The sequence below is a fragment of the Triticum dicoccoides genome, chromosome 6A (assembly GCF_002162155.2).
Source record: "Triticum dicoccoides isolate Atlit2015 ecotype Zavitan chromosome 6A, WEW_v2.0, whole genome shotgun sequence".
In the NCBI taxonomy this organism is placed as follows: Eukaryota; Viridiplantae; Streptophyta; class Magnoliopsida; order Poales; family Poaceae; genus Triticum; species Triticum dicoccoides.
Genome location: NC_041390.1, coordinates 459,594,700 through 459,609,460, shown reverse-complemented (window position 1 = coordinate 459,609,460; position 14,761 = coordinate 459,594,700). Strand labels below are relative to the sequence as shown.

Here is a 14,761-nt window from a genome sequence, read left to right as displayed (position 1 = left end):
GCGGCAGCTTCGGGCGGCGGGGTTGGCGGCGGTGGTGGTGGTGTTGGGGCTCGGGGCGGCGGCGTATATAAAGGGGGCGGGGCGGTGACTTGGAGGAGGGGGCAAGGCGCGGCGGAGGCGGAGTCCAACTCGGACTCCGGTCCGAGTGGCGGGGGCGGCGGCGCGCGCGTAGGCGGCGGCGGCGGCGGCTGGGCCGCCTGGCTCGGCTGGGCCTTAGGCCAAGTCAGGCGCGGGAACTTCTTTTTTTAAATAATTTCGCCGATCGAAAAAAAATCCTAGAAAAATAAATAAAAATCTAAAAATGCCAAAACAAATTTTCACCGTCTAAATAAAAATATTTAGAATGAGATGAACATTTTCTTGGCCCTAAAATGTAATTTTGAAAACATGCAATTTTTCTAATGCAAATAAAATCCGAATAAAAACAAATAAAATCAAATAAACGATTTTAATATTTTTCCTCAAATATTTCATTTATTTTGGAGAAGTCATATTATCTCCTCTCTTTAATTTTTAATGTGAAATATTTTTCGGAGAGAAATAATTAAAATCAAATCCTCATTTCAAAATTCAATAAAATCAAATCTGAAAACAGGGAAAATCCCCAACTCTCTCCGAGGGTCCTTGAGTTGATTAGGATTTTCGAGGATTGCGAGATGAAAAAGCAATAAAACATGATATGCAATGATGATCTAATGTATAACATTCCAAATTGAAAATTTGGGATGTTACACAATATTTGAATCTTCTCTGAATTCTTTTATGTATGATTGGTTATCTTTGCAAGTCTCTTTGAATTATCGATTTGGTTTGGCCTACTAGATTGATCTTTCTTGCAATGGGAGAAGTGCTTAGCTTTGGGTTCAATCTTGCGTTGTCCTTTCCTAGTGACAGTAGGGGAAGTAAGGCACATATTGTATTGTTACCATCGAGGATAACAAGATGGGTTTTTTTTATCATATTGCATGAGTTTATCCCTCTACATCATGTCATCTTGCTTAAGGCGTTACTCTGTTTTCATTAACTTAATACTCTAGATGCATGCTGGATAGCGGTCGATGAGTGGAGTAATAGTAGTAGATGCAGGCAGGAGAAGGTGTACTTGTCTCGGACGTGATGCCTATATACATTATCATGCCTAGATATTCTCATAACTATGCTCAATTTTGTCAATTGCTCAACAGTAATTCGTTCACTCACTGTAGAATACTTATGCTCTTGAGAGAAGCCACTAGCGAAACCTATGGCCCCCGGGTCTATCTTCATCATATTAATTTTCCAATACTTTGTTATTTACTTTGCTTTTATTTTACTTTGCATCTTTATCATAAAAATACCAAAAATATTATCTTATCATATCTATCAGATCTCACTCTCGTACGTGGCCGTGTAGGGATTGGCAACCCCTTATCGCGTTGGTTGCGAGGATTTATTTGTTTTGTGCAGGTACGAGGGACTCACGCGTAGCCTCCTACTAGATTGATACCTTGGTTCTCAAAAAATGAGGGAAATACTTATGCTACTCTGCTGCATCATCCCTTCCTCTTCGGGGAAAAATCAACGCAGTGCTCAAGAGGTAGCAAACTGCCATCCATTTCTGCTTTAGATTCACCTTCTATTATGAATAAACTTGCAACACCACCACATGCTATTAATACTGATATGTCGCAAGTTATTGATGATGCTACTTCTACTATGAATGATGCTTATGATGATGCTAGTACCTTGCTTGATAATGATGATGTGCCACTTGGTGAATTTCTTGATAAACAAATTGCTAGAGTTATACAACATGATGTTTTTGAATCTGATGATGAGCTTGAAATTGAATCTCCTAAGACACCTGCTAGAACTAACCTTCCTAGATATGAATTGCCTAAGGTACCGGAAGGTTATGTTATGAGTGAAGAAGCAACTAGAGATATTCTTGCTTGTAATGATAGAGATGATCTAGAGAAATTACTACAAAAGTATAAAGAAAACTCTCTAAATGCTAGTATGAAATGTGATCCTAAGTTTGCAACTTCACCTATCTTTATTGATGATAAGGATTATGAATTCTCTGTCGACCCAGAGTTGATTACTTTGGTTGAATCTGATCCCTTCCATGGTTATGAAACTGAAAAACTGTTGTGGCACATCTTACTAAGTTGAATGATATAGCCACCCTCTTTACTCATGATGAGAAAACTGGTTATTACTTTATTCTCAAATTATTTCCTTTCTCATTAAAGGGTGATGCTAAAGCTTGGTACAATACTCTTACTCCTGGTTGTGTGCGTAGTCCCCAGGATATGATTTATTACTCTTCTGAAAAATATTTCCTACTCATATGAAACAAGCCGCCTTACAGGAAATATTTAACTTTGCTCAAACTAAAGAAGAGTCTCCCACAAGCCTGGGGGAGGCTTTGCCAATTACTCAATGCTTTGCCTGATCATCCTCTTAAGAAAAAAAATGAAATACTTGATATCTTCTATAATGGACTAACCGATGCTTCTAGGGACTTCCTAGATAGTTGTGCTGGTTGTGTTTTCAGGAAACAGACTATTGCTCAAGCTGAAGAAATATTGAATAACATATTGAAAAACTATGATGATTGGACTATTCCCGAACCACCGCCTAAACCCACTCCGAAGAAGAGGGGTATATTATATCTCAGTCCCGAAGATATGCAAGAGGCAAAGAAATCTATGAAGGAAAAAGGTATTAAAGCTTAAGATGTTAAAAATTTACCTGCTATTGAAGAAATACATTGGCTTAATACACCACCAATGCCTAAGGTGGTAGAGGTAATGATAATGATAATCCTCACAATATGCATCCTAGTCAATCCCTTTATGAGTTTGAAAACTACATTAGAAAACAAGATCACTTCAATGCAAATGTTATGAAACAATTGAAATACAACTCTGATATGATTGCTTGCTTTATTGACTTGTTATTTAGAATATCAAATGATGTTAGAGGTGTTGGAAAACATGCTTCTATGGTTCAAACTCAATTAGAACAAGTTGCTAAATCTCAAAGAGAATTGCTTGATGAAATGAATCATAATATGCATGACTTTGTTGTTAGAGTTACAACTAGAGGAGGTGAAATGACTCAGGAACCACGTTATCCTGAGGGACACCCTAAAAGAATTGAACAAGATTCACAAAGAGCTAACACTAGTGCACCTAGTCCTCCTAGAAAGAAAAAGAAAAGGAGAAATGATAGGACTTTGCACACTTCTAGTGAACCTGAAATAGAAAAACCTCCTGATAATGATAATGAAGTTTCTATCTCTGATGCTGAAACTCAATCTGGTAATGAACACTCATGTAATGATAATGAAAAAGATAATGATGAGGTTCATGAAGACTCTCAACCAAATAATAAAGAACCAGATAATAATGTTGAGATAGAATCACCTGTTGATCTTGATAACCCACAACCTAAAAATAAAAGATATGATAAGAGACTTTGTTGCTAAAAAACATGGTAAAGAAAGAGAACCATGGGTTCAAAAACCTATGCATTTTACACCCAAGACAACTAAAAAGAATGATGATGAAGAATTTTAATGCTTTGCTGAAATGTTGAGGCCAGTCTTTTTGCGTACTCGCTTGACTAATATCTTGAAAAAGCCTCCTTATGCAAAGTATATGAAAGACATCATCACAAATAAGAGAAAAATACTGGAAGCTGAAATCTCCACTATGCTTGCTAATTATACTTTTAAAGACGGAGTACCTAAAAAACTTGGAGATCCGGGAATACCAACTATACCTTGCTCTATCAAAAAGAACTATGTGAAAACTGCTTTGTGTGATTTAGGAGCTGATGTTAGTGTTATGCCTTTCTCTTTATATAATAGACTTGATTTGAATAAACTCACACCTACTGAAATATCTTTGCAAATGGCTGACAAATCAACAGCCATACCTATCGGTATCTGTGAGGATGTGCCCATTGTTGTTGCCAATGTTATTATTTTGACTGACTTTGTTATACTTGAGATGCCCGAGGACAAACATGTCGATTATCCTTGGTAGACCCTTCTTGAATACTGCAGGGGCTATTATTGATTGCAATAAAAGCAAGATCACTTTTCATATTAATGGCAATGAGCATACGGTGCACTTTCCGAAGAAACAATTCCAAGTGAATGGTATTAATGTTATTGAAAAATCTTCGACAATCACTATTGGAAGTTTTCAAATACCTCTACCTACTGTCAAAAAGAAATATGAAATACTTATTGTTGGGGAAATGCATATCCCCATTGAGGTAACTTAGTGATTTACGAAAGTTCTTCGGTTTCATGCTAATTGAAAGTGGTTGTCAATAAGACTTGATCAACCTGATTAATGGATCCTTTTTGAACAGTATGAAGTTGATGAATTTAGTAAGCACTACTTTCTGTTCCTACTTTTTATTCTCTGTTTTTATTAGTTAAATAAAATAAAATGCCATGTTTTGTCTGTTTTCTGAATTTCTCGTGCAATAAAAAAATGACCCAAAAATAAAAGTTCTCAGAATGCCCTGAAAATTTAATACGATTTTTTCCTGAATATTTGAGAATTTTTGGTGCAATAAACATCAGAGGGAGGTGCACCTGGTGGGCACAACCCACCTGGGCGCGCCAGCACCCCTAGGCGCGCCCTGGTGGGTTGTGGTCCCCATGTCGGCCCCCTCACTTACCTCTCCATACCACATCATCACTTACCTTCAGAAAAAAAAATCCACATTGCTCTCGCTCCCGTGTTCTTGAGCTCAAACCTGCAGATTTCGATCTCTTTGCTCCAAGCTCCGTTTTCAAAACTGTTTCAGGGGATTGTTGCTTGGTATGCGACTCCACCATTTGTCCAATTATTTTTTGTTTTAGCGGTTTATACTTTGAATAATTAGCTACTCTTGGTGCTGTTGTAGATGTTCTTGCATGTTGAATTCTTAGTGTTCTAAGTTGTTTAAATACTTGCTATGGCTTCTATGTATCCCTATGAGTAGTTGCTATCAATCTTACAAAGTTTTGTTGACAAATTTTTGTCACTCCAAAATTTTTATTTTCAGAAAATTGTACGTGGACATGATAAACCTATTTGGAAGGAGTTCTTCGAGGAGACGATCCTCGGGGGCATCTTCTAGTGACAGTTCAGCCCGTCGGTCTTACGTTGAACCAAGTGAGAGTTCCACGCAAGATGCCACCACCAAGACATGTTTATGGCCTAGCGATGAATATATGGTGCTTGTGGGCATTAAGGAGGAATTTGAGCAATATGTTCACAATGCCGACCTCGGTCCCTACCTATCAGATAAGTGTGTACAACACCACCTTCTCACTAAATCATTTGTCGAAGGATTTAAATATTTTCCACATGAGTCCAGGGTATCGTTTATGCTTTATGATAATCCTTATACTATCCCACTGGAGAATTTTGCTTACCATTGCAAACTTCCATTTTAGGGTTCGCTTGATGTGCCAGCAACGGTTGAGTACGAGTCTTTCCTAACTAGCCCGTGCTACGGTGAAAATAGGGGAGTGAGACAAGGAAGAATAATGAGCATTCACTTTCCCGCAATTCGGTATTTTGCATTATTTAACGGGAAATGCATAGTAGGCAAGCAAGACTGTAGCATACTTTGTGCGCCAGACTTGAGCCTCATTCACAGCGCTCTCACTGGTGAAAGGAAGTATAACCTTGGAGCGATTGTTTCACGTAGGCTTCAGCATAACGCCAAAAGTGGTTGGTTCTATGGTGGAATTTATGCCACACGTCTAGCACGAGGGCTGGGTGTCTCACCTTTGCCCTTTGATCCTATCCTACCCACTCGGCATTTGGATTTTGATGCCTTGAAAGATCATAAAATTCTCAAGGGAAGGGCTGATAACTTCACTTATAATTTGTTGTTTAACCAATCACATGTTGTGGACACATATTTGCCTGCGCCTGCTCTCTTTGATTATCACAACAAGGAAAGATATTTTGTTCTTGAGAGCGAGGCCCGAGCTCACAACGTAGCAGTGGTGGCCGCACGGCATGTTGAGGCATCCGCACCAAGAGCCTCTGTGAGCTACCACGCTGACTACTATCCTCCATGCTACTGATTGACTACCAAGTTAAGCCAAAAGCCTAAGCTTGGGGGAGTACGTGTCTCTCACCGACATTATATTCATGTTCACATATCATTCCATTTGTCGGTCTTCACACTTTTTCATTGTATCATCCATGCTTAGATTTATTTTCTTTCTTTCTTCTTGTGTGTTTGAAAAAACTTTAGAAAAACCAAAAAAATTAGTTGTAGTTAATTTACTTTCTATGCATGCTTAGTAGTAGTAGTAAAAAGAAAATCCAAAAAGATTTCCTTGTTCTTCTTTTGCTTGTTGGGAGCTTTCCCGTGTAAATAGTTTTTCTCGTTTTTGCTTTTCCCTTATTTGCTTGCTTAAGAAACCCAAAAACTCCAAAAATATTTCAGTGTGTTTCTCTGAAATTCTTTTCTTTTATTTGAGTTGTACCGAGGAGGAGACCACGATGAAAATGTTGATTGGCTCTCATATGAATAATTGTTGAACTAATAAAGAGTCCATTTTACCTTGTCTTCTCTCGTTGAATAAAATGTTTGCAGATTCCAGCTTAGTCCATGGCACTCTTGCACTACTATTATTTTCATATCATTTGGTCATGCAAGTGAAAGGCAATAATGATGACATTCAATGAACTGACCGTGGCAAAGAGAAACTTGTATGAACTCGACTTGTCCTGTCTGTGTAAATATGTTTAACCTAGTGCCCATGATTCAGCCCGTTATGATTAAACATGTTTGCAACGACAATTAGATATTATAGTTTCTCATGCCATGCATAAGTATCTGGGAGTTGATAATGATTTATCTTGGATATCAACATAGCTTTAAAATGATTGTGATGTAGTATGATGATATGGTATCCTCCTCTGAATGTTCAAGTGCCTTGACTTGGTACATGTTCATGCATGTAGTTGAATCAAAACCAATATAGGCTCTATAATATTTATGTTCATGGTGTTCATATCCTACTCATGCTAGTGTCCAATCTTACTTACGCATAATGCATGGTTATGATCGTTGTTGCTCTCTAGCTAGCCACTTCTCAATCTAAATTGCTAGCCTTCGTCTATACTAAGTGGGGATTCTTCTTGTACATCAAAAACCTTGTACCCAGAGTTATTCCAGGTGAGTCCACCATACCTACCTATATGCGGTATTACCCTGTCGTTCTAAGTAAATTTGCATGTGCCACCTCTAAAAACTTCTAAAAAAGTATCCGTTTTGTGTGCCTGGATCATTCATGGGACGACAGGAGGTGGGCGATATCTTCCGTGCTAAGAGGGTTATTCTCAGGTCGAGTGTTTATTCACTTGCCATCGCACGAGAAAATGGGCAGTAATAGGGATGCCCAGTCCCAAACTGCAAAATACAAAAAGAGTTCATCTCTTAAATAATCAAACAAAACTCCCAATGGAGTCAAAACCTTTACTTTTACCGCTTGGGAACCGCCACTAGCATGCTTAGCATGGAAGATGTTGATAATTGATGGTCGTGAAGTGAATGAGAAAGGTGCATGTCTCAAAATATCATTTATCTCTATTTTAAAAACTAAGCTCTGGCACCTCTACAAATCACTGCTTCCGTCTGCGAAGGGACTTTCCATTTACTTTTATGTTGTGTCATCACCTTTTAAAAAAGAAGCGCCAGAAATTGAGTAGAGCACAGCGGTCATGATTTATGCATTGTGTGTAGCTAATGTTGGGTGCATAATGACTGAATCTTTTCTATCATGAATTACAATGTTTAGTCATTGCTTGAACTTTGGAGGTGCTCTGCATTTATGTTTTGCCGTCTCAAAAAGGGCTAGCGAGATACCATTATTCTCATATTATATCATGGTTGTTTTGACAACATGTTGCCATTTGAGATATCTTATTATTGCTCGCTAGCTGATTATGTCATTGATATGAGTCATTATAATCTTTAAGAGTTATTGTTGACATGGTTAGTTATAATGTTGGCTGAAAACATGGGTGTTGTTTAAGCTTATTTATGCAAACAAGAGCAAAAGAGTTCATAAAAGTTTTTCTTTCTCACTTTCAGTTTATCAACTGAGTTGCTTGAGGACAAACACACATTTAAGATTGAGGGAGTTGATACGTCTCCAACGTATTTACTTTTTCTCATGCTTTTCCTCTTATTTTGGACTCTAATTTGCATGATTTGAATGAAACTAACTCCAGACTGATGCTGTTTTCAGCAGAACTACCATGGTGTTGTTTTTGTGCATAAATAAAAGTTTTCGGAATGGAACGAAACTTTGCGAGGATTTTTTATATCAATAATAAGAATTATTGGAGCCAAGACCCACCAGAGAGGGGCCCCTTGGTGGGCACAACCCAGCAGGGCGCGCCCCCCTCTCCTGGCGCGCCCAGGTGGGTTGTACACACCTGGTGGCCCTGCTGACGACCCCCCTGATACTATAAATTCACATATTTTCAGAAAAAATGAGGGAGAAAGAATTATCACGACGAGATGGAGCCGCCGCCAAGCCCTGTTCTTCCTCCGGAGGGCAGATCTGGAGTCCGTTTGTGGCTCGGAGAGGGGGATCTTCGTTCTTCGTCATCATCAACCCTTCTCCATCGCCAATTCCATGATGCTCCCCACCGGGAGTGAGTAATTCCTTCGTATGCTCGCTAGCCGGTGAGGAGTTGGATGAGATTCATCATGTAATCGAGTTAGTTTTGTTAGGGCTTGATCCCTAGTATCCACTATGTTCTTAGATTGATGTTGCTATGACTTTGCCATACTTTATGCTTGTCACTTTGGGCCCGGGTGCCATGATTTCAGATCTGAACCGTTTATGAATTCATCACTATATCCATGTTTTAGATCCGATCTTGCAAGTTATAGTCACCTACTACTTTTATGATCCGGCAACCCCGGAGTGACAACAACTGGGCCCACTCCCGGTGGTGACCGTAGTTTGAGGAGTTCATGTATTCACTATGTGTTAATGCTTTGTTCCGGTTCTCTATTAAAAGGAGGCCTTAATATCCCTTAGTTTTCAATATGGACCCCGCTGCCACGGAAGGGTAGGACAAAAGATGTCATACAAGTCTATATCTATCTATCTATCTATCTATCTATCTATGCCTCTACTAATTACAGACTCCCTAATAATTCTCACGTTAATCAGAAATTAAGAGCCGTTTATCTAGTGGGACCAAATTAGGAACCGTTTATCTGGTGGGACCAAGTAATTACGGTGTAGATCAATCCATCTAATCTTCACGAATCTAACCATCTATCAGAATCAGCCTTAGCCACACGTTAACCAATCTAACCTAACCATTGATGTAAAAAACTAACCCTAACCATCAATTAGCCCTAGCCGATGTATGAAACAATCCTCTCCCTCAATCCATCTAGCCATTCATCGGCCCCAGCCGCCGTATGAAGCAACCCTCTCGCTCAATCCTTCTCTCACCCCGTCTCCTGCAGAGACTCCTTCATGCCTCATGGCCATGAGTGTCGAGCAATCTCATCCCCTTCCCCATGTCTCTAGCAACCCTACCGGAAGCACCAAGGATGTTCTTCCCCAGGCTACAATTGATCCAACTTCTCCCAGATTCCTTCATCTACACCCTTTTAATCTCCAAATTTGAGTGTTCGTGCAGGTTGCACAACTGCCATTCATGCTCCATCCAAGCAGCAGCAGCAGCACCAAGAGAGCTTGACTTCACCGACCACAACCCCATGAGGACAAAATCCAACTTCAGCTACCTTACTCCTCCCTCATGCCGCCGCTCAGGACTACCTTGATGTGTCTCTCTCCAGCTCGCACAGACCAGATTCTTCCCAAATCTCCAGCAAGTTTTAGAGAATAAGATCCCCCTCACGTCACATCACCAATTGTGGAGTAACATCTACTGCTGCTCCTCTTAGTTCTCCACCACTCTGATATACCTTATGTTGCAATCGCTATGGCAAGATGGAAACAATCAAATCAAGCCTCACACTACTACTTTTCCATCTCCTCTCCATGACATCTTGAAATTCTGATTTCTAACCACCCAGCAATCCAAATACTCGCTAATCCCTTTCTTTTGCGGTGTTTAATCATCTAATAAGCTTATGACAATGCAGCAGAGGAGGATGTGCAGTTCCAATTGGGCAGCCACCAGTGAGGCTTCCCGTGAACGAACAACAGCAACGGCGGACTACTGGTGGCATGGTGATCCCTGCTCTATTCTCCATCCTTTATATTAAATCCATCATGCAAGAAAGAACCATGCATGCAATCGGCATGATCCCTAACATTTTATCAAGAAAAAAATGATTGTGTACTGGTGGTCTGCAACTATGCGTCCCCTCCGGCAACACAGGGTAATTTAATTATGTAGTAGAGACAGTTTATTTTGATCTATATATATAGGAGTCTTGAATTGCATATATGTTTCAATGTTACAGTATGTTAGCCAGCCAACATAATCGTGTAGAAGATTTTGAATGTTATATGTGTTTCATGAAGTACATGCTAAATCTCCGATTATATGTGTGGTACTCTGATTATCCTTCCTGTCAGAACTAAGTGAAGGTATGATCATTAGGGTTTAAACATTTTCCATATTTTTTATCTCTAGATTATATACCTTTTTGTTGTTATTAGATCAGGTATTTTTAACCTATACATTGGCCATACATGTAGCTCCAAGTAGTATTTGAGCTGCACAGAAATTTTTCTTCCATATTTTCAGACTGGGGAACCAAGCATGCAATCGGCATGATCCCTAACATTTTATCAAGGAAAAAACGATTTAATACTGGTGGTCTGCAACTCTGCATCAACTCTGGCAACACAGTGTAATTTATGTAGTAGAGACAGTTTACTTTGATGTATATATACAGGAGGCTTGAATTGCATATATGTTTCCATGTTACAGTATATTAGCCAGCCAACATAATCGTGTTGAAGATTTGGAATGTTATATGTGTTTCAGGAAGTACGTGCTAAATCTACTATTATATGTGTGGTACACTGATTATCCTTCCTGTCAGAATTAAGTGAAGGTATGATCATTAGGGTTTGAACATTTTCTGTTATTAGATCAGGTAGTCAAATTTTTATCTGATATATTGGCCATACATGTAGCTCCAAGTAGTATTTGAGTTGCACAGATATTTTTCTTTCATATTGTTTGACTGGGAACCACATTTCTGTATTGCAGCATTGAATTTTCTTTTGATGATATTGCAGCTTCTCCTTCGTTCCCTGTACAACTTGACCATTAAGCATCTACTATCCGGTGTTGTGTTCTCAAGCTACACTTTCCCTTATTTTTATGGCTAGATGCTAGATGAAATTCCTGCTAGAGCAAAAAATCTATTTCACTGTGAGGGTACAAGTTAATGTTGAAGGGGAATCTATGTACGGGTCTCAGCAGGTTCTCTATAAATTTATTTGTGGGAGAGAATCTTGTGCAGCCAGCAGTAATAATACCTGATGATCAGGTCTGAGAGATTTCATGAGTATGTGGTATGTACTGCTGTACAAGCAAAACAATAGTGCATTGACTATTTATGTTAAATGTGAAAATGCTTGAGAAAGGATTATAAATTTTGTAATCTGTACCTGGGATTTCAGGGGGTTGTTGTTGACATTAAATTTTTAACTGTTGTTCTGATAAAGGGGGTTGCACCAAACCACTACAGAACAAGAAATTTAAAGATTGGAGCTAACATTTTTTTTTGAGAATGATGGTTACAACCAGTCTGCACCAGGGGATGATTACAATCAGCAAGCATCACCTCCTTTGGCACAGAACCAATCATATATGTATGATAAAGGAATTTCATGCTTTATTTTCTACGACCAGCCAGAGAAAGATTGGAGGAATTATGTTCACAAGGATATGTAGATTCATTTTCTTTGAAATGGTTCTTCAGGCCGTCTTCTTTATGACGAGCCATACAGATTGCACAAGGTCACTCATCAGAGCTATATTTCATAAGTTAGTACAACAAGAGGTAAAATTAGTACTCCGTATATTTTTGGAATTTTGTGGTTGTACTATTTACGAAGACCGGATAGAAGTACGAGGAGGAATTATGTTTGCAAGGATTTTTACATAATTTTTCTTTCAAATGGTTTTCATATTGTTGCATATCACGAGCTCTATGATCAGCCTATTACACAAGTGTACTAATTTGATCATATCATCCCAAGATGTTAATTGATCCATATTCGCAAAATTTCCACATCATCAAGCAAGCAATAGAATTTTTTTCATTCTTAATTTATTCATCGTTTCTAAACTAATATTGGGAGAGCAATTTAGAATACCTCCTCCCAATGGATTTTTTTACTGACAAGTAAAAACCACATATGGACTAACAAAGCACTGATGTCGCATTCAAATACTTCTGCCACTGACTTTTTCGCCTTCTCCATGTTCGATAGAATACTACATGTTCCATTGGAACACCAAAAATCAGAACAACTAAGTACTGTTGGAATATTCTTTCAACTGATCAACCCCATGATGACATGTCTTGCAGCGAGTGCTCACTCTCCTGATTCTCATGAGTCCGGAACAAAACCTGTTATTCCCATGTCTTCTTCTCTATACCAGATGGCATGTCTAGCAGCCGGTACTGTCTCTCCACTTGATGGTGCACCACTTTGGGTTCAAGGTCAATGTACAATAATTAGGCCTCCTATGCGCTGCCTATATATGCCCGTGCTGTGCTCACTATCAACTGTCGTCAGGGTCTTCGTAATACGAGTCCATAACAGTGAGCTGAGGGCTCAATAAATCTGGCTAGCAGGACAGAGAAGCTTGAGACAGCAGAGGCATCTGGCTTCTCGGCAGGACAAACTGACGAGCGAAAGAAGTTCGGAAGCAAATTCGTGGTGAGTGAACTACTCCCTAATTATTATTTTCTTAAATACTAATGTACGAATGCTTTCTCTACTCTTATAATTAGTCCATCTCTACTTGCAAGTTGAATGTGCTTTCATATTGGATCCCCTATGTTACATAGGAAAACTTTGAAACACAGTTTGATTGGTTTTAAAGTTTAGTTTTAGAGATTGACTAATTAACTCGCACTCAGCAGTTTTAGTTCTATCTTCACCCAGATTAGATTCTTTGTTTTGGTTCTCTTCTGGTGCATTGATATATCACGCTTCAGATTTTAAGGTTTCTGTAGGTTTTCAGTACAAATTCTTTCAGATTTTGTAGGTTTCTTCAGGTTGTCGGAGAATCTTACAGACATTCATCTCATCAGAGATTCACAGCAACATTTACTCCCTTGCAATGTTGGTTTGCTCTGTGTTCAGAGTTAGATGTAGTTGTCATCTGTCATGTAAATGAATGGATTCCACAAAAAAATGAAAAGGAACTAGACTGATTACATGGACTTCAGAAGATACAGAAAAGTAAGTATTGGGAACCTCATGTTGTCATGTAAGTTCCGGTTGTCAATATGAGAGAGCATCTACACTGCATCATGTCAAAGCCATCTATTAACCGAGGCTATGTCTGTCGTAGCCAATGGCTATTACACCACTGATACTGAACTTCAGGGTGCATGTGTAACCAACCATATGCTAGCTTTCATGTGGGCTCTCATGTTTGCCTATTGCCTCCTAGCAATACGCCCGCTGCCACTGGCATTCTGCCATGATGTGTGTGGCAAGCCTTCGTAGGTCCAGACACCCACCGCTTTAGATGGCGTTATATCGATTAGCAACAAATGAGTGCCCTCCCAATCCGATCGTCCAGTGACTGAATTTTCTTCAAGATTTTCATCTGAGGTAAAGCATCGTAGCGGTTGGGTTATCTCCGCCTCTTGGGTGCCGTTGTGTCGACTAGGAAATATGGAATACTTTGTCCAGCTGATCATCCACACTGACTAATTTTTCTTGCAATGGTCTTTACAAGATACCAGACATAAATATGATTGACTTGCTTTAGCTTTGTGCATGCTTCATATTCGTAGCGTTGGTTGGATTTTAAAATTTTGGAGCTATTTTGATTAGCGTCTGGCACTAAAGGATTCCCTCAAACAAGCAAGTCCTCGATCATCTTGAGGTTTATTTTATTGTGCCAGACGTTTGATATTTGGAGTATATCACGTTCTGTTTGCATTACATCATCAGATTTATTTAGTATATTTTTGTTTATCAGAAAGCAATTAGCTACAAATTTTATACATGGATACCTCTGGTAATAAACCCTATTCTCGTGTCACTATTTCCATTTCCTATAGTAGTGTGTTGCATGCACAGTGTTTCTGAGATCTCTAAATATGTCCATTCTCCTGGCATGGTGAAATCTTTTCTCAGAGCTGATGCATTATTTTGGTTCAAATTTTAATCATACAATTCCAAAGAAATTAAAATTACATATTTTCTCACTCTGCTCATATAGTGATTGACTATACTTTTTAGTGGAATGCATGATCAACATGTAAATTGGTTTTTGCTTATTACACTATTTTGGTTTAAATCGGCACCAGTTCACTGTCTTATTTTCCTTCTATTGTCAAATGACAAATGGTGCTGCATGTTTGATCGATCATGATATGTTTTTATCAGTATTAGTATTTATAAAGTATTCATTTTTAAGTACACACGAAGAATTATTGAAGTTGTTATATATCTTACACACTTTCCGTATTAATGTAGGAACAATTGTCAAATTTCTTGGCTTTTAGTCGGTATAGGTTTATGGAACTAATTAAT

The 14,761-nt window shown here is 38.9% G+C and overlaps 1 long non-coding RNA gene across 2 annotated transcripts; it reads left to right on the top strand.

Annotated features, from left to right (window-relative positions):
* The first annotated feature begins 9,455 nt into the window (after nucleotides 1–9,455).
* On the top strand, nucleotides 9,456–13,537 carry LOC119319328. Of its 2 annotated transcripts, XR_005154437.1 has the most exons (4): nucleotides 9,456–11,082; nucleotides 11,270–12,039; nucleotides 12,571–12,925; nucleotides 13,248–13,537. It is a non-coding gene; the product is annotated as an uncharacterized LOC119319328 (long non-coding RNA). The 2 variants fall into 2 exon arrangements; XR_005154436.1 differs by having other exon boundaries at nucleotides 9,456–12,039.
* Nucleotides 13,538–14,761: the final 1,224 nt, after the last annotated feature.